Consider the following 21,452-nt stretch of genomic DNA (forward strand, 5'->3'; position numbering starts at 1 on the left):
ACATGAACGGAGGAGATTGAACCTTAGGAACCTCTGGTAGCATACAGCAAGAAAGTAGATCCTGTCACCCCACTTGCAAACACATATATAGTACATACCAGCGCAATACATATTGTACCACAATCCACAAACCTCCCACTGTCCCAAAGCTGAGTTTCAAGTTGGTTTAACTGTCTGAACACATGGTCAGATACACGGCACTGAGAAAAAGTCAGCACGATCCCAATTGAACTTGCTGCTCTCTGTTGCATACTAATGGGAAGACAAGCTTTGGGTGTGTTTGAACAGAGAGGGTGGAAGCGATAGAATGAAGAGTAAAATATATATAGGACAGATAAGATCAACTCTAGCAACCCTTCATGTCCCCTCTCCCATTCATCATCTCCAGGGAAAAAAAGCAGGTTTTGCAGGCATAAGCTGTGCATGATGTGCATACCACAAACATCCACCACTCATTCCACCAGACTCACCACTCTCCTGGAGCCTGCAGCAGATGAAGAAACATGGGAGGTCAGGGTGGGCGGGAGTTGCGATATGACATCACATCCATCATGGCTTCCACAGGCCCCAGCTGCCCCCAGCTGTTGTACATTAAGCAAAGTGCAGCAGGCGGATTTGGCTGAGCCAGTTATGGGATAACTCAATAACATTACTCTGTTAGGGGCTGCCTTGAGCTCTTTATTTCATAATGCATCATGGTTTTATCGCACCACCCGCCATCTAACTCTCAGGAGCTGTCGTGAACTTCTAAGCTGATTACCACACCCTGTGCTAAGTTTATGGGTCATTACGATTGGCCTCTGCTCATCAGTCAAGTCTTACCACACCCTGTCATCTCTATCTATGAAAACAGCGTTGACATTATGTTATTTTGCTGATGGAAGTACTGAATTTCATCAAACGAGGCCATCAAATTGCTTGACGTTGTCCTGGCCCCTGGCTTACACTCTTAACATGACTGGGTCTTAATGCTTTCATGGAAGTAGGTTAAGTGCCTTGTGCCAACACAGAATGCCACACAGCATGCCTGCTCTAATTTGACCCACCACAAGTGCCACACAAGTGTTCCTTGGTGAATTCTGGGAGTTTCCAAAAACTCCCCCAGACTACTGAGAAAGAGGGTTGGTGAAAGTCTGTAGTTAAAAGGGGATGTGTGGTGATTTATATGAAATGGTAACATCTTTGACTCCCCACTGGTTTGCAGTTGGTCTGGGTGTGTGCTTGATGTGTGTGTGACTGAGAGGGAGAGAGAGAGAGAGAGTATGCGGTATGTAGCGGGGGTCTTTTGACAGTAATTGTTTGAGATGGAGGTGGCAGCTGTGGGAGAACTTGGGGGCAGAAAGGTGATAGTTTGACCCTCCCCACCCTCTGTGCCCTGCTTAGGCCGTGTACACACTAATGGAGATAAATTTGAAAAAGCATCTATTCCTCTCTGTTTTGGCTCGCATCCACAGCAAAATGGCCTTTGTCACCATTGAAAACAGAGCTTCTCAAAAACTATGTCTAGAGAGAATACCTTTAAAAAGGTCTGTAGACAATGCAAGTGCATCTTTTTGAAAACACTTTCATATCCTTTGAAACTGTCACAGACATGGCAAGTTAAAAGGTCAACTTCCTGTTTGCTTGGTGATCACTCATTTTATAAGTCAACAAGGCCAATCATGCATATCTTAATGCTGTCAATATATTATGACTATGTATGAAATATGTATTTATAAATGTGTATAAAAAAGACCTCTATCATAGTATTTGTTTTGACTGGTTAACTTCAAACTTTTAAGAGCCCAAAAGAAGAAATTTAACTTCCATTTATCTTTTTGCAGTGATGTTAGTGCTCTCAAGAAATCATTGATTGCTGTAATATCTGTGTTGGCAGACACTAAAAATGGTTCATTCTATCACTTTAATTCCACACAGCCAGTTAAAACCCGGTGGAACCAGCATAGGCCCTGTTCACACCTGGCATTAGCATGCGTCGGTGATCCGATTGCAAGTAAGTATGTCAGTTCGCACCTGGCATTAGAATGCGTCTTCACATATGTGTCAAGTGACCACTTGTGATCGGATCTTATTTCCCTACTCCATATGCAAATAAACATGTACATAATTTCTGTTTGCAATGACCAAATGCGTTGTTGTTTTACTGCACATCCATGTCTAGTTGGTCGGAAATTTGAAGATATTGCTGGCGAATCCCTTTTGCCTGTTTCTGTGGCTTCTTCTTGTTGTTTCGCGCTTTAATATGACGTCATTGGCGCATGAATAAGTATGTACTTCTGCTTACGCAGAAGATGTCAGTTGAGTAGGCTGTCCTTCAATGTGGCCCCGGACACATTTGCATACTCACTACTAAAAGAATGTGGCCATAAGCGACCCAGACCACCTCTGAATGTGGTTTGAGTGATCAGATCTCAATGCATCCTCAATGCGTCTTGGGTGCGTTCACATGTGTACTTAGAGCTCTCTATGTGTGACACATTGTAATACCTGGTGTGAACAGGGCTATTGTTAGCTGTTGCTTAGTCCCATCTGTGAATTTGAGCACTCACTACATGACTCTGTGCTGAGTTTACTACAGGACTACACATTGGTCATTCTGGTTGTTTGCCATCAGCATAACCAGACCCATGAAAGAGAGAAAGCTAACACTAGCTAGACCCCATCCTTTCTACAATGTGGGACAAACCACATTGAGTGTGCAAGAGCTTGACAATGGCACCGGACTTTAAGGATTTGGCTTTCAATTTTCTATATTTTTCTTGTTGTCAACAAATCTCATGTGCAGAGCCAAACCATGGGAATCAGTGCTAACATTAGCAAGCTAGGCTAACTAGCTTCAATTTACAAACATTACACCCAGATGTGTCTTCCCAAAATGTTCAATGGGAAATGTTGAATATTAAAAGGACAAATATATTGCTAACAGTTGACACGCTTTGTTGACTTTTTGGAAAATGGGAAAAAACTCCACATTAAATTTTTTAGGATATATATTATGATGTGCTTCAGTCAGTAATGTCCCATGGTAGTCAACAGTGCATCTTGTAACCACACTAACCATCAGATGTCAGTCAACCGCTGCCATGTGAAACACCCACCCAGAGGCCTGAAGGTAAAACACTGTTCCCACAAATATGCCCCGTTTTGTGAAAAAATATGCACAATAGCTGCACTATCATTGCTTTTCATATCTCCTCACACTAAAAGTGAGGAGAATTCAATTTTCAATTTGACTTTAAGTAATTACTATAGTCTGTGCTGTTAATTTAATATAATAGGCTAAATGAACGCAATAAAAGTATGTTATTATTGATTTATGTGCCATACAGGTAACAAGAAAAACATTTTTCCACTACTGCTCTTTTAAGAAATCATATTTTCTAAATCTTTCTACCAACCCAAGGCAAAACTCCAGTCAGTAATCACAGGCTCTAGTTGGTATTTGGTCCATAAAGCATTAATTACATCAGTAATACTGCAGGCTTGTCTTTAAGCAGACATTAGACAGAGTAGTTTAACAGCTGCAAACAGGCAGCAAGCCCAGACACCAGCGTTTCCAGTTTCTCTTCTCTCACAGATAAGCAGTGTAAGGCTACAATAACTCCACCAGTATTGCAGGGAAGAGGAAACAGTATTATTGTTAATATTTTTCATCTTTGCTGGCTCTATCATGATTGTATGGTGTATTTGATTTAATTTTGAATATATGACGAAGATTTGAGTTTAGGGCTTTTGGTGTGTGTGGACCCTGAGTTGATCCTCCCTCCAGCCCCAAGAGTCATCTGCCATCTACTCTAAATAACAGCTCCAAAAGTTAACAATCACCTCCAGACAGTATCAGACAGCCTTTACCTGCCCTTTGTCGCCAACATCTGCTGCATGATGTCTGGCTTTGGTTCAGATCACAAAGTCTTCTAAAAATTCTAAAAAAAATCACCCTTGAATTTTCCATCTTCACTTTTGATTGCATACTGTCTGGTTCAGCCACCTGGCTTTATTCCTCCGCCTTTATATTGGCTGTATGCTTGTTAGTCTGCCTCCTTGTCTGTCTTTTAGTCGCCTCAACAGAAGGGTATAAATACCTTTTACAGGCTTCCCTTCAGTATCTTTCTTTACCTCATCCTGTCCTTCACATCCTTCCCTCGGCGTGATTCTTCTTTCGGCTGCCTTCCTTCCTTTCAAGTCTTTTTTTCTGTATTGAGGAAAACAGGTAGAAGGACAGACAAAAGATAATAAACATGCTATATATATATTACATAATATATTTTCTGTGTATATCCCCTGACAGACAAATCACAAATGCAAACATTAGTAGGAACAGAAGGCTGCACTGCTTCACATTTTTACGTGATGTTGAGCCTACAAGTGCAGCGTACTGTAGCAGCATGTGTGGATGTCATCAGTGGTTATGGTAACTCATGGACAGCAGAGTAGTGTTCAGTGACAGTTTCACAATGATAAACCCAGTATGCATGAATTGAGAGAAGAGGAGTGTGTAGCTCACATGCAGGCCTGGGGGCCGTGCTCTGTCCATGGGGGTGGAGGGGTTGGACCAAAATCTGCTTTGGCAGTTACTGCAATCTGGGTCAGTCGAGGCTGAGAGAGAGAGAGAGAGAGAGTGAAAGAGAGAGAGGGAGAAAGAGAGAGAGAGAGGCTCCTGCATTATCATTATTTTCCCAGTCAGTCACTACATTGGGACTTGGGGAGACTGAGCACCAGGAAATACGTCTATTCCCCCTGTGACAGCACATGTGCACACACACACACATACCCAGGGGAGAGGAAACGTAGTTATGACAGCCCTGAACTGAGAGGTCAAAGGCTAGCATTACAAATGGCTCACTCTCACGTTCAGCCATTCAACAGCCACACTAATCACACACACACAGAGTGTGACCCTGAACCCCTCTCCCCTTCCATGGTACATGATCATACATCTCACGGGTTGGGATTTCATTTGTGAGTGGGCCCCATTTTCTCACCACCTAAGTGTTTCCTCTCTAATCTCTCAGGCTGTACGCATGAGCATAACAGTTTGGCGAAAACACCACCGCCATCAGTGAGAGAAAAAAAAAGAATGTGCCACCTTTTTAATGACACGTCTGTATAGATCTCTAGGACACAAACCAGCAACCTTTTCCTCTTTCATTCCCCTGCTGGCACCGGTCCCTTTCTCTGTGCTCCATTCCTCCCGAGCCCTGAACTGCTGCCAATGACTGTTAGAGGAATCTGATTTGCGTTGATTGCATTAACATTGTCCAGATGTTCATAGTCAAGAGATCTGACACCTCTGTCCCTGTCTCATCTTGGAGAGCAAAGAGATGCAAGGCTACGTCTACGTCGGAGCTGAGAGCGAATGCTGTATCTTAACAGAGCGCGAGCAGACGTATGTAATGGATTTGGAGCGGGTTCAAAGGAAATGAGGTGCAAGCTTTAAAGAAAAAAATATAGCTGAGCTGGACAGGAGGAGAGGAAGGAAAAGACAAAGGGGGTTGGATGCAAGTGAGTATGCAGAAAACAAATGAGCCTCATGAAATAAGGAGCAAGAAGTTAAACAGAAATTAATGAATAATTTAAAGATATTTTATAGGAGAAAGTAGTCCTGATAGACGGAGGTGAGTCTGTGCAGAACAGGAGCCGAAGAGTTTCAGTTTCAGAGGAAATACTCAATTCCCTGGACTCTGGCAGGTCCATCTGTTAAATCTTGTCTTATCTATAGTTTGGTGCTTGCCGTATGGCCACAGGAAGAAGTCTTGCCCCCTGGGTCTTCAGGAGGGAACGTGATCCTTTTAATAAGCCCTGACATGGTCCTCCACCACCACCCACCCACCCATGTCCCTTCAGGCTCCGCTGTAAGCCCCACTTTGGCCTTTCGATAAAGGCTCAATACCCAACACCACACAGGGATCAACATGGAGGACAAACCCAGAAACAAAGCCAACATGAAAAACATGTTTGATGATCAGTTGCTATGGGGTTGCATGTTTCCTATCACAGAATATTGGTATTGGAGTATTCCAACCCAGACTCCTAAAAATGGATTCATATACATGTTTTGAGTAGAAATTGCTACCTAGATTATTTTCACTGCGAAGGAAGGGTCACACAAATTAACAAATTGCTGGGAGGTGGTCTAAGTTGTTGATGGCCATACAAATTGCAGGACATTGACACTGGACAGCTGGATTCACATCCTGAGGCATGTTCAGACCAACTTAAGGCCTGCATGAAAAAACACTGTCCTCTCATTCATTTGAATGGGGGCAGTGTGTTGACACAGTGGAGGTGCCAACGCAAGGAACACCGGCAAAACAATGCAGGGTCGTCCAGCAAAAAAGTTGACTACAGCACTGGCTACAGTTTTAAAAAAGATAACTGTTGGATTGTGACAAGATTTGTAATGCACTACACATCCATCCACCATCTCAACCTCCACAACCTTACTTTCCACTGCGTTACATAAACGGCATTATACTTCCTGAATCGACACTGAATGTTGCCACTGGACATAAATTGAGTACTGCAGAAGTGTCATACAGTGTATGGCGTGCATATAGCAGATGTCGTCAGTCATTGTTGTTGACTGCTCCAAAATTGGAAACAGTCTGAAGATTTTCACTGAAGCTCTAGATATGATCTTGTGTATGTCTGTGATCATGTTTCCACCATATTTTCTTCTCAGCACATTCCAGATCTTCTTCCATGTGTTGTGTGCCCATGTGTGCCATGCCAAGCCACGTGTCACTGCAATTCATCTTGTAGTTCCACACTAATTCCACACTAAATATCAATGTTTTTTCTTTATGTTCACTCATTTCTTTTTATTTTCTTTGTTCTAGTCCCTGACCGGGAACTAGACCAACATATTTGTTGCTGAGAGGGAACAGTGTTTCATATTTGAAGTCCCTGTATATCTTGGACTGTGCACATACATGTGCATGACTTTCTGTGGAATTCCTTTTGGTTGTGTGTTTTATCTGAGTCCCGTGAGCTCCAGCTTAAATACTATTGGCTTCCCTTGTGGACAGTGAAAGAACTGGAGTGAAAGAGCTACAAACAGAGAGGGGAAAGACATGGAAATGGGGATCAGAGAATGTGTGTGAGAAGGAGCCGAAAAGTAATAGCGCAAACCCGTGCATGGATTCAAACCTCGACTAGACCAAACAAATGTACAAAAATGTTTGGCAGCCGTGAAAAAAAAATTGGCGTCAACTTCTGGTTAAATCTCTTCGCTATCTAAACTCCAACATTCTTTCAGCTTCGGCTCAAGATGGAGGAAGACAAGCAGAGGAGAATCTCTATCTGCTATAAACACGGGCAACCAGAGGAATCTGAGCTATGAAAGCTATGAGTTAGGTACCGTTTACACATGCATGCAAACGCACACAAACGCACCACACCAAATACACACACTGATAACAATGTAGTGCAAACAATCCGCCACTTTTGGGGTGCCAATTTTCTCAGCGGGCAAGTGCGTGCCTGACCGCATTCCTTTTCATGTTTGTGTCAGAATAAGTGTCATTTTTGTGGCACTTCCTCATTGAGAATGGAAATCTGTAATCTTGACTGACTTGTGGTGGAGAATTTCTTTCACAATGAAGAGGAGAGGATGCTTGTTGACTCCGTGTAGTAATTATACAGCACTGTTATAAGCGCATTCTTTCTTTGTTTGGGGTTTCCAGTTGACAGAGCTCGAGTGAAAATACAGAAACAGCACTTGTGGTTGTGCTGACCGTGAACATCTGGCTAAAGGTGTGAAGTTAACACGTCTGTAAAAAAAAGAAAAGAACGGAAACAAAACAACCTCAACTGTCAGATAATGTGATCTCATAACAGTGTTAGGTTATCTGTAGTACTTCAAATCATCATAATAAGTTATTGTTTTAGTATTGAATGTTTTATGGCATTTTCATATTAAATGTAGTTTGCTCTTTTTATAATGCTGTTAAGTCATTAGTTAGTTGACTTACATATCACATAGAGTTGGGTGTGGAGGTCCTCACTCCAAGCTCACTCCAAAGGTTTTATTCCAGCCATGTAGAGGGTCTCATTAGAGTTTAAATAACTTTAAAGGGGAACACATTTTACAAATCAAAGTCTGTTTAAATGTGTTGGGGAGTATGACTACATATGTGAAAAAAGTTGTGTAAATCCAGCTCCAGAGGCTGGTGCGCAAAGTAAATTTCCCTCAAGTGATGAGTCAGTGTCAGCTGGGGTTGATGACTACAAGTTTGAAAATGACAAAACTCTGAGGGTTAGTGAGTTTACCAGACCTCTGTAGCCCACTCCTCATCTCTGCTTTAGGCTAGCAGCTCGATGCTACATAAGCCGCTACTAGCGTAACACACCCGAATCTATACGGTTGAGTGAATTGAGTCGAGTTGCATCAGATTTTGACAAGGAAGAAGAATGCATAGGATAAAAAAGACAATATCACTGGTTCCGCTGCATCGATTCTGATCCTTTAAAAGAAAAAAACTGTCCATTGTGAGTCCAACAGTGGAGTGCAATGCTAAGTTGGTGAACTCTTTTAAACCAAGCCTGACACCCATACAAAATAGAGGAGAAGGTAGCTTCATACACTTTTGTTTTAATTCCAAATGGAACATCATAATTTGTAATCTATCTATTCAAGTGTTTTTAATTAGTTGCAGATCTTTGCAGGGTTCTGCTCTCAATTACAACCACACTATATTTGCCACAATAGGCTTCAAGTTATTCAATTAATCTTTCTCTTTGGGATGTTGCCAACCCAACAGTGTCAGCCTTTAGCATTGAAGCCATCTTAAGAAACCATCTTCTCCACATCTTTGTAATAAAGTGTAATTATTATGCCTACAAATGGAAACAAAGAGAAAAAATGAAGTTGAATGTAACTATGATGGATCCTAGAATACTTGTGACCCTGCATTAAAGGTTTTTGTTACATTTTCAACCCATTCAGAGAGAAAATATATTTCATTTTGACCAGTTATAACATTATTTGGTACTTAGTAGAATATTTTTTGCTACAGGCTTTGCATTTTCTTCAGCTGGAACCATTTTCATTCAGTTTTAAAATAGCTCACTGCCAGCTACAAAGTGGGACAAAAGCTTTGGAACTGAGGCTGAATCAAAATTAACTTACTAATGACTTGCATGTGTGTGAGAGAGGAGCCACTGCACACTGATTAATTTCAGTGTCAGCATCTCTGGGGCTTTCTAAATGATCCCTTCATCATGTCGTAATGAAGATCTATATTCAGGCAAGCACAACACCTGGAATGCAGCTAAATTCTTGAATCATATGATGATTTTACCTCTCAGTCATCGCTGCTTTCAGTTCCCTCTCCGCCTCCCTGAACGCCCCCTCTGCCCCCCAGGTCATACAGGAAGTGACAGTACCCCGCTGGGCAGCAGAGCATATGCAGGATGCTGGGTTACTCGTCCCACAGGAAGAGGAAGTGCCCTTGCATGTTTTCCCCAGAGATATGGAGAGGTGACACATGTGTAAAGGATTGTCAGAGCGAGACAGACAGAGAGAGATTTGAAGAGTCAAGGTGTCAGGCTGATAAACGTTCAAAGAATTTACAACATCTGCAGGAGACAGGACTGGAGGATATTGGGTAATAGTGGTTGCGCTGAAGTTGAGTCACAAACTAATGAGACTCTGCAGACTAGACACTAGCCCCTTTTATACAGAGATCCCGTAATATTACTGTAGAGAAGACCCTTTATTATGCTGGCTTTGCTTCTTTACACTGAACCAAAAAAAAAAAAACCCGGCATAATAACCCGGTGTGTGATTTTAGGTAGCATGCCGGCATTCCATAATCAGAGGCGTGTAACAAAACAGCGTCGGCATCTAGTGTTGACTGTCCCGCCATGCCGTCGGTCCCTTTTACACAGACATCGATCCGGCAACCTCTGCTGCTGGCATAATGGTGGAACAACAAGCCCCCCTATTCTGTTTTCGTACCTTTTATACAGAACGGCGAGGCGGAATAACAGCGCAACATTCCCAGCTTGAACAGGCTGTGTAAAAAGGGGCTATTGATAACAGGCCATTCATTCTCAGTGACAAAAGAAATGAACCACCCAGATAAATGGAGTCAATGAAGTAGCAGATATAAAAGATGAGGATATGCAGTTATGCTTGGACATAGTGCTTCCGGTTACGGCTCCTGGGAGGAAAGAGGAAATCCTTTCATACCCAATGAGCCTCCACATGAGACTAACAATACAGTCCACTACCAGATTAATCAGCTTAGTATTTCGTCATTTGCTGACTTTTTAAAAAATCTTCAGAGCTATTTTAAATACATAACCTTGAAGGAGCATAACTTCTCAGTTTGGCTACTTTTAATGTGTTTTCCTTTTTACAGTTTGGAAATGTGTTGTCCCACCAGGTTTGACACCTCATATAAACCTGCCATTTTTGCTAAAGCGTTAATGGCCCTGTGACACACTCGTCCTAGGGGCTAACTGGGGGACCAGTCAGTCTGTTAGCCTGATCTTGGCCCATTAACCCACCCCCAGGAGAGATCAGAGGAGTGAGCATCTTAAGTGTGGCCCCATCCCGGTTGCCTCCTACAGGCAGCCCTCCACCAATTAGGACCTCATAAATAGGGAGAAGGAGTATGTTTAAAGTGATAGGGGACAGGGAGGTGGTCAGAGATGGGACTGTTATGTGAGATCAAAATAAAAATTTGTGCCAAAACTCACCAGTAAACAATAGATAAATAAAGTTTTCTCTTAGTTCAAGATATTCATCTGTTCTTACGTGTCGTTTGGACCCAGCAATCTACAATCTTTGAATGACCGCATTCTTTCACAATGAAAATTACGGACTATCACCTCAGTCATCTCACCACAAACAAATACACACACCACAGTCACTTGAGATGAATGTTTAGATATTTTTTATCTGATTTTTCTTGAAGTTCTCCCAAAGGGAGCTGCACTGTTTTCTAAGGACAAATCTCTGACAAAGGGGTTTAAGTGTCAGCGGACTGTTTAATTTAATGCACGACTAATTTATGCTGACGGCCCAAAACAACATAGCTCTCAAACAGTTGCAAGCCAGCCCCAAGAGAGGCAAAACAAAGCTTTCACGCTTTCATGAAGCTCCAGATTGAGATGTTTCGAAGACTTAATCATCCCCATCCTCATCTTGTGTCTCTGTCTTTCTGTCTTTCCTTACATTCCTGGCATGCCTGAATAGGCTGATGACATGTGCCCATAAGAATGCTGGCTGAGAGAGTTTAAAGGACTCCTTATGTACCTAAGGGCCTTTAATCAACACATGGAAAAACCAAGGAGGGGTTTCAACATTTGTGAAGAAATGTCATTGCTCCAAGGACTAGCTTAATGAATGAAATTGAGTCTATTTCTCTCAAATTTGAATATATGCCTCAAAACAATATAACTCAATTCATATTGAACTGAGGGATATTTAGCTCACTGTGCCTTCTCTAAGCATTCCCTATATATGTTTTCCCAGAGTGCTTCACAGCACAGCTGTGTGAGCACGGGAAATCGCACATATTTTGACAGGAAGTTCCAGCGACGCACATGCGCCAGCAAGTCAGGAAGCTCCGCCAGTTTGGCCCGCCGGTTCATTCATAAATCTTGACACACAAACACATGAGCGCGGTGCATAACCAAGCAGAGCCAAGCAGATGAAGGTCTGTGTGTCAGTCACTGCAACGCAGCAACTTCTGACAGGATATGAAAAGGTCAGAGGTCAGCTGAGTACTGGGTTTAAGTTGGGATCTGTGTGGGTGGTTTTGGGGGTTTACATAAATAGGACTTGGATCATCCTTTGACCTCGGATGTCTCCACTTCATCTTCAGATGGAGCCGTGAAGTGGAGAGGAATTTCCTGGAAAGATGCAGATCACATGTTTTGGTACGGTGGGTTAACTTTCTCTTTTACACACAAAGAGAGAGAGTAAATGTCTAAGGTGACCCCTAAGATGAAACAAATTTCACTGTGCACACAAGGCAGTTGGTCATAATAATAAAACAATTACTATTGTAAGGATCCTTTCAAAGTTATAGCACATTCGGGAACTCTTTAGCAATTTTATTTTGAATAGTCTGACCAGCTATATTACAGGAGACCAGATATTATTAAAAAGACCTTCCTCAATGGTGAAGACATATCTTCCTAAAACTTTTCAAACTACATCATTCAACATCAACACTCACATACAGACACTCTTTAAAAGGTGACATCACAAAATGTTTTCCACAAGTGCATGATTTTTCCCAGAAGGGGAACATAGTAAGACAGACAGAGAGAAGTGAAGTGGAAATGTCAGAAGAGAGGCTTATCTGCCTGGGCTTGCCCTTCACATGGCCCGTGGTCTTTGGTAATGAATGGGCCTGTGTGTGTCAGAGTGTACAGCATGTATGACTACATGTGAGAATACGTGAATAACATCTGTCTTATGGGTGACAGTGAGTTTCAAGGTAGGACGGAAGTTTCTTGTCAGTTAAAGGAAATATGAGTTAAAGACAGGAAACAAACAGGAGAGTTTGTTATATCATCATTATGACTTTTGACCTTTACTCATTCTGGCAAGGTTATACACTGTCGGTGGGCTGTGGCGCTAAAGTATTTATCGGTTATACCCAATTCTGAGAGCAGTAAGAATGAGGAGAGGTACAGAAAAAAAAAGTTTAAAGCAATAATAGTAGTTCAAGATTTATGGAAATACTCTGACTTGCTTTCTTTCCAAGAGTAAGATGTGAAAAATTATGTCACTCTAAGATCTGTATGTTAAATATGATGCTACAGCTAGAAGACGGTTAGCTTAGCTTAGCATGAAGACTGGAAACGGTGTGAAACGGCTAACCTGTTGTTTGTTTAATCTGTACAAAAACGTTAAGTGTAAGAATGACAAGTTGTTTAAGTTGTTTTATGGGGAGTTATGTGCTTGTGGACTACTTTGTGGCAGGCAGCAGTGAATTCTTGATGTCTTGTTGTCACTGTGAGGTTGCCAGGCAACCACAGGAGATTGGTACACTGGTAGTCAGTCTTTATGCTAAGCTAAGCTATATTTAATAGACAGAAATGAAATAAATAGTCTTGTCTAACTCTTGGCAAGAAAGTGAATAAGCATAGCTTTCAAATCTAGAACCATGCCTTTATAATAGATGATACTGTAATCCTGTTTTGTGATCTTCTTATTAAGGGGAATGATGGGTTCAAAATAAAAGGTGAATCTCAGAGAAGTAATTCTGGGATTTCCCTACAACTCCTCTGTGAAAATACAAGAATATAACTGTCTCTGTCTGACTGACTGAAACTGACTGTCTCTTGTGAGTGCTAGTGGCTCTACAAACCATCTCTATCTACTCCCAACAAGGCAAACAAACCCTGATATGGCGCATCCGTGTATCCGTGGTCGTCTCCCTTATTTCCAGGGTCATCAACCCCTCCGTCCACCTCTCCCATCCTTCTCTGACCCCTCCTGCCCGGGAGGCTCATCCTGTTTCCTATAGTTTCCTCTTCTCTGTGGACAGGAAATGGCTGGAGCCCACGGATACACACACAGGGGGGAGCCGGCAGGAAGTGATCTCACTGCAGCACCTGCAACCAGGAAATAGAGCAGCCCCAGCAGGGAAGTGGAAGAAGAGGCCGTGTACTCTCACACAGACACACAGACACACACACACATACATATATATAGTATAGTATACATATACATATACACACAGACACGCAAATGAGTGCCTAACCCCACACATACCCCGTGACTTCCCCTACAGCTGTTGGCACTGGAACCACAACACAGGAAACAGAGTGTGAGCAAAGTTCTCAGGCAGACAAGCACAACTTCTCTTTGCTCAAACATTATCACCGTCTGTATGAGTTACACACAAACAGAAGACTTAGATATCAACTGATGCAGATAGCTTGAAGATAAGGAAACAGACTGTGGTGAGCTTTTCTATCTACTAGACCAGGGATGTCTTTGCTCCTTTGCTTGGGGTTATACAGACTGAGGTAAATAACTTCTTCATTAAAGCTGTAATTCAGTCTGGAGAATGGCATTGTTGTGGGAAGGAGTGGTGTGCACATATAATTGTGTTTGTGCCAGGGGGATATTCCCCTAAGCACTGTCGATAATCTAAAAAGTTTAAAAAGTTTGAAATTCCATTACGTATTTAGGAAATACATTCCATGGTCTTATTGATCGTGCAGGCGGTCGAATAATTTAAACTAGCGAGGAGCGGCGTCCCAATCGCGTCATGCTTGGCATGTCTCTGAATCCATCCTGCTGTTGAATGGAGTAGGGATGAATGTCCCCTCTGACACCAGCCTTGAGGTAAAACATGACATCAAAATAGTTCTTATTTTTATTTGTAAACCCCTGTCCACACATGTTTGGGTACTAAATTTTGTTGTGGGTAGTTTTTCATGGTTTGGAATGGACCTCTTGGCTATTTTCACATTGGCTTTAGCCCTGCAAAGTCGGTCTGAGGAGGCTGAAAAATGCAGCCTCATCATTCATTGATCAACGCAGGGGCTTTGGCAAAAAAAAGTGCAGGGACATCCAGAAAGTTTTGCCCATATGACACCATCTGGCAGGAGGCTACGTTGGTCAATCAAATATGAGCAGGCACACATTCCTTGTAGATTACTTTGTAATGTGAACACAGTATTTCTGCTGTTTACCTCAAATTCATCACAACGAAAGAAAAGATGCTAGTGGAGTGATAACTCTCTGGAGCAGTAAGATCCTTCCTCATAATATCGTAAACAGTTCTGTTTTAGCATTTGACAAGCCTTCAAACTCATGGATCTATTAAGGGGCCAGTATACTGCTTGTCAAATTTTAAAACAGCTTTGAAACCCCCCCTGCACTGTTGTGATATCAGAATTGGGCAGGCTATGTCAAAAATTAGCCAGGCGTGAAGAGATTTGAAAGTTGGCAGTGTGTGAACTTTTGCTTAATCTCTCTTTTTAAAAATAACTTCTTTACACAATTACTTTTTGTGTGTACAACCAAGTACAACACTATGAATGCCTCCCACGAAAGACTGAAAATGTACACTGTTATACTCATATTCAGACAATGATAGTGTTCACTCCCTCTGATGTGGTTGAATGACATATCGTACAAACTTAATAATAATAATAATAAAAATAATAATAACCCGGCCCTTACAAGCAATACAGCATGGCTCTTAACACCCGCTTAATTCTAACAAAGAGTAATTTTAATGCTCAAGTATACCACTATTAGAGTTAGTACTATTATAGTGTGCTTCTAACTTTGTGGCAACAGTTTGGAGAAGATCGTCCCTTTCTTGTTTCAACATGGCAGTAACCCTGTGCTCAAAGAAAGGTTTCCTGGGTTTCCTGTGTAAGAAAAACCTGACTAACTTGCGCAGAGGTCTGACTCATACTCAACTTCATCCAACACATTTGGATGAACAGGCCTTGTCACCAAACTCACTAATGTTGTTGTGGCTGAATGGGAGAAAATGTTCATGGTTTTGGAACAAGATGTATGGGATGGATGTATGTACAGTATGGGTCTTCAGCAAATGTTGTGCTGTCCACATACTTTCGGTCATGCACTGTAAAACGTTCATGTGAATAGTCTTAATTCGATTGACATGATACCATATGTTGCTCATTTTGCAGTTCCCTCGTAGTATTTAACTATATGAAAAAAGATGTTACAGTAGAGCGATTGTGACTTTAATGAGCTGACTATGTGCTGCCCAGATAGACCTCTTCAATTCGTCCATTAGACAGTCAATGGGAGTGTGCAGTGTGCGCTGTGCGAGAGTGGAGAGTACGCACTCTGAATATGAATTGGCTGTATTGGCAGCTGACTACTGTACTTAACTGCACTGAATCAGTCCCACTCAGAAAGGCTGAGAAAGTAAGAGAGAGAGAGCGAGCGAGATGTGGGCCAGGCAGCCCACTGACATACATTCTGCAGATGGAAAAATGGAGATTTACTCCTTTTCTCCCTCGATGCCCACCTCCCCCAACGTTTAATCAGACTTACTACGACCAGCTCGTTCCTAAGCATGAGAGAGTGTTTGAACCATTTTGTATTCTGCTCAGGAAAAGTCTCATTTCTCTCGAGTGTTATTGCCTGTCTGTATGCTGGAGGACCGCGGTGGAAACCAGTGTAGACTTTTGTCTCTTTTTCTTTTCTCCGCCTCACCTGACCTGCAGCTTATCTTTTCGATACATCTCCTCCAGTTTCTCCAGCGGCACATTTATTTTTCATTGTAACACATTCTGTCATTACTGAAAAAGTGCCACATCTTCTTCGCTGGAATGCTGCATTTTTGTTTCGTTCCTTCTCCTCCAAATCCCCCTCTGCAGTCCTCTTCTCTGTTGTCAAAGTAAGGACCCTTGTGATTCCTGAGATTCCAGACTGTGAAATACAGAAATATTTTTCCACTAGAGCTCTCATATATCGCTATGTATGTATTATAAACATGCCACTGTTGTTTTTACACTGCAGACAGAGGAGTGAAAGAATAGTGTTATGCTGCCAAATAAACACACCGCTGATATTTATAAGACCGGTCACCCACTGTGTTCCCTTGACGTCGCACGCAGGATTAAATGCTAACACAAAGAATGATGCTGCATCAGGAGAGTGGGCAATTTGCTAATCCTTTGAACGCTTCGTGAATTTGTATGAAGTCTTTCATACTTTCTCATGATAGTAAAGGTTATAAGACTGCAGCATCACAAAGCAATGCTACTTTAAAAAGTGTGTCTGTGCTGATAATTTCCTCTAAATGCGGCCTGCTTGCAGTCTGTCTTTCAGCAGAATGCTGAGTAAAACAATGCATAATGGGACTTTCCAACCAAACCCCCAAATTCACCCTTTTTCTGTGATGATGAACTGAATGTTGGTGTTAAGGATCATTCCACAGTCTCTCAGTTTAACACAAAATCCATCAGCTGATTATTTATTTCCTCCTGTAAACAAACACAGGTCAATAAAACAGAGCAATCGAGTCAGAGCTCTCTTCCTGAGTGGACCGCCCGTCATGAAACATGGCAGCCTGCCAACAGAAAGAGGACAGAGGGACAGAATTTCTTCAGACTACCTCCAATAAGGCCAAAAGCAAAAAGGAAAGAGAAGAAGAGTAATCTTTCTGGAGTTAAAGGGGGCCTATTATGCATTTCCTTATTTTCAGTTATAAGCATATAATGTTACAATGTTGGATGTTCACATTAAACGTGGCCAAAGTGTCAAATAATGAGGTAAACGTATGTAGAAGTAATCCCTGTGAGCACAAAGCACCAGTTTCAGACTGCTCTTTCTCAGCCCGAGCTGATGTCAACTTGTGACGGATTTCTTCATATGGTCATCTGCCCCCACGCACAGTGCAGGAGTTCACTACTCTGCTCCGCTAACATGGTTTTATTCCATTGTCTTGGGGGTAGTCACGCCGAGCCATGACTCGAGTCAAGCTGGTACGCTGCGAGTGTTTTTCCATTACTATCATGTTCCCTGTTTATTTCTGCTGAGAACCGCGCGCGTCATGCGGAGAAAATAGGCGAGACCTCGAATCTCCAGACGATGCGACGCGGCAGCCTCGCGTGAGACGCGCGTCTCACATGGGCTGTGTGGCTGCTCTAACCTGTTAACATGGGCGCCAAAATGAAAAGCAATAGGTTCCGCGACGCACGCTGCTCACGCATCCAGTGTGTCCCAGGCGTAAGTAGTTTACCTGTTAGAGGTGTGCTGGTCGTCTGCAGCTCTTCATCAAACATCATCATCGATGTGGCTGTTTCTGCTTGTTCTATTCGTCTCTGCATTATTTCTAACTGATTCGCTGAACAAAGAGCTCCAAATATCTCCAAATGTCGCTGTGTCAACCAATTTTTAGCGCTGCTTATTCGGTGAGGAACACCTTTCATTTCCTGTAAATTCTTCACAATAAAAGTCTCTAGTTATTTAGTAAGTTAAAAGCTTTTAATATGGAGCTGTAAGTTTTCATCGGCAGTAACTTGAAATGACTCTGATATGTCTGCCTCTCTGCAGGCTTCTGGGAAGCTGGTTAGAGACACAGGCTGAACTGAGGGACTGTGTAAAGGCCCAGTAAGATAAATAAGGAGTTTTTTGAACTGTTCACATGCAAAGCTACTCTAGTGGAGTCCAAAAATAAAAATATAGAGCTGGAAGTGAGCATAATAGGTCCCGTTTAATGGACAAAAGGTGCTCTGCCACCTGCTTCCTCAAGCAGTTTTTGTTTTGTTTTGTTTTGTTGTATCACTCCTTTATGTTGTTCATCCGTCACACTATCATTGATTTCCTTTGCGACTTATGCTATACTGTGTGCAGTCAGAAAGGTGATATTGGAATTTTTGACTCGTGCTGATATTTATCGAGCGCCCTCCCTCCCTCGCCCCTCTTTCTCTTTGCCCTCTCCCCTCCACCGTTTATTTTTCTCTTTCTTTCTCTCTGCCAGCTGTCAGCATTGGCAGAGTGCCACACAGGCGCTTGCCGCTCGACTAGTGACAGATGCAGCAGCAGTCAGGCAAAGAGGAGAAAAGGAACAAGAGTTAAAACAGAGAGAGATCGAAAGAGAGAGAAAGGAGGGAAAGAGTCAGAGAAGAAGAATGAGTGAGACAACAGAGAGTTGCCCCCCCCCCATTGTGTCAAAAGGGACACAGCGCTGGATTAGGCCATGGCCAATAATCACAGCCAGATGGGCTTTGGAGGGGCGTGAACAGAGAGAGAGATTGAAAAACAAGATAGCACATTTTCAGAGTAAGGTTACAGGACAACTTTATTCTGACATTTCCATTCACAGCCTTGTGTACAGTCAATACATAAAGTTAACAGCTTCCAACACAATACTGCAGCTGAGAGTGCTACAACTCATTTCCTTGCTAGATTGCATCACCAATAGGCCACATCTGTGTGGCATTTAAGTCGTGTTGGCCTTTTTTTGCCCCTTATTAACATTCCAGAGCCCATTCCTGAACCACTGACACTGTGAGATTACCTTGACCAAAACATGGCTGTTTCCCTCCAGCTCCGATACAAATTGCAGCAGTCATTTATGTTTTTCAAAAGAGCGATTTGTCACCCGTATAATATGTACGTATCAAGTGTCGGGGCTCCACAATTGCTCTGAGTCTATGGAAACCTCATAGAACAAGAAAGTTACTAGAAGAGAAAAGGACCAAAAGGGAAAAAAAACATCATATTAGAAACAGGTTGAGGAATACACCACTGTGATTTTTATTTTTTGAGGGGAAAAAAGGCTTCAGTTTCTTACTCTCTTCCTTTCAGCACTTGTGGCACCCTCTCCCTCAGTTTTTGCCAGCGATATCGCCACCTTTTAAAGCAGTAAACAAAACACAGTTTAGCATGTTTGAACAGCTTTGCTTCGCACAACACATGTAAAATTATCATCAAAATGAGACGCGTTACATTTGAGATCTGGCCCATTAATGAGTGAATGAATGGGTATAATCGCAGTCGACAGACCCATGAACTTGGCCAAGGCTCACAATGGGCCAACAAAGACACAAACACACACACACAAGCAAACAAACAAATGTGCCCATACAAAGCCTTGCCCACCCCCCCCAAATACCCCCCCCCCCCTTTCCACCTTGCCTGTTTTGCCTTTATGACATTGTTTTTCTCCACCAGTTTCTTTGTCTCTTCTTCTACCCCCATCTGGTGTGTGTGGACACGGCCTCTCTGAGCTAATTCACTTCCTTGGACACCATCTGCTGTGTGACTTTCTACAGTAAACTGAGCCTGGCTGGCTGTCTCAGGGAGGGACGGGGTTGTGTTGTCACCTGTTCAGCACGCCGCCTTCTGCCACCCGGCATCGTCTTTCACTGGACGCTCCGTGAATTGACAGAGAGGGTGTGACGAAAAGGGTGTTTGTCAAGCATTAACGCTTCACTTATCTGATTTTCAATCCTTAATGACTAATTTGTGTCTTTGAGCACCCAGGCAGAATCATTTGTTCCGTCCACGCTTGTGTCTATTCTACTCCTTTTAGCCGGACAGAATCAGTCTTACACGAGATGAATTGAAATGATAACATCTTTATTTGGCGAGTCTGTAATGACACATGGCAATAACACATTACTTGGTGAAGCATTACAGTAATGTGCGAGTGGTGCAAGTGATGACAATTTGAAATTGAAGTTATTAATCGCACTAAGACCACTAATGCAGTTTGGTCTCTGCATTCTGTAGAGACTGAATGTGTTAGCTTGGAGCAGGCTGGAGGCGACTTGCCTCTACCAAAAGAGAAGAAAATTAATCTCCTGGTAAATCCAAAGTAATCCGAAGTTGTTTTATGCCACTTTCAGACATGCACCTCATTACGTAAATGTGAATGGCAATTTAACAAGTCACCAAAAGTAATTTTTACATAAAAGTCACCACGGAAATCTTGCTAGGTCAGAACATTTCTGTAACACTTTCAACACGACACAAGTCGAAATTGAATCCCGTCAGATGAATATAAAGAGCAAAGCAGCACAAGGTTAAATATGCAGAGCGAGAGGGATTAAATGTGTCTTGTTCTGCCTTCTCAGATCTCTGTAATAAATGTATCATTTAATTATCATCTCTGATGCACAGAGAAAATAAAATTAGTTTAATAAACACTGAGCCAATTTTAAATTGTTGAGGATATTCTTCTCACATTAGATCAGATTATAACATTTACTTCTCCTCTCGTGGGGCACCCTCATAACAACCACAGTAATAATCAGACCAGCAAATACGCATTAAAGGAGTCCCAATTAACGTGTTGCCATTCAGTGCTTTTATACTACGTTATAAAACAGGCGGCAGAATTGATCTAATAACAGTAAATGATGACACTGATGAGAACATTTATTAGGCTTAATAAATTCAATAAATCAATCACTGATGCAGCTTCAGAAAAGAACACATTCTACCTCTTTCATATCATGAAACTCAAACTCAAGACTGTTCATTTTCAGTGGTAGAGGGTGACATGGCGTGGATTTTCACTCCTATCCCATATCCATCTCCCAGAAAAATACTCCTGTCCCATCCCAATCCTGGAAGAATGACTCCCAGAAAAATGTCAGCCTCTAGCTGCAACCAACCAGCAACCAGCCACCACTGGAGACAGGAAAGAATAAAAAAGAATTTAAAAAGCCATCAGAATGACTACCATGATGTACCATGATTCCTGTTCATCCCAGGAATCCCAGTCATGTGATGTATAGTGAAATGGGATTCCAAAAAAATGTCAGCCTCTATTCAGTTCTATTAATGACCTATCGTCTCTGAATTACACCGTAAGGAACATTAACATATAAGAATAACAAAAAGTTATCACTTTAATAGATCGAGAAAGGCAGTAAATGTACGTATTCAGTGTGTGGAATGGGCTTTATTTATATGTTGTGCCTTTTTAGCTAGCCTGCTAACGTTAGCCGCTAGCTAAGCCTACATTCAG

The 21,452-nt window shown here is 42.2% G+C and overlaps 1 long non-coding RNA gene across 1 annotated transcript; it reads right to left on the reverse strand.

The window, feature by feature from the left end:
* Window positions 1-475: 475 nt before the first annotated feature.
* Window positions 476-9,673, reverse strand: LOC122998980. The gene is made up of 4 exons (XR_006407551.1): window positions 9,303-9,673; window positions 4,505-4,596; window positions 4,117-4,192; window positions 476-581 (listed from the first exon to the last, which is right to left on the reverse strand). It is a non-coding gene; the product is annotated as an uncharacterized LOC122998980 (long non-coding RNA).
* Window positions 9,674-21,452: the final 11,779 nt, after the last annotated feature.

Source organism: Thunnus albacares, chromosome 15, assembly GCF_914725855.1.
Source record: "Thunnus albacares chromosome 15, fThuAlb1.1, whole genome shotgun sequence".
In the NCBI taxonomy this organism is placed as follows: Eukaryota; Metazoa; Chordata; class Actinopteri; order Scombriformes; family Scombridae; genus Thunnus; species Thunnus albacares.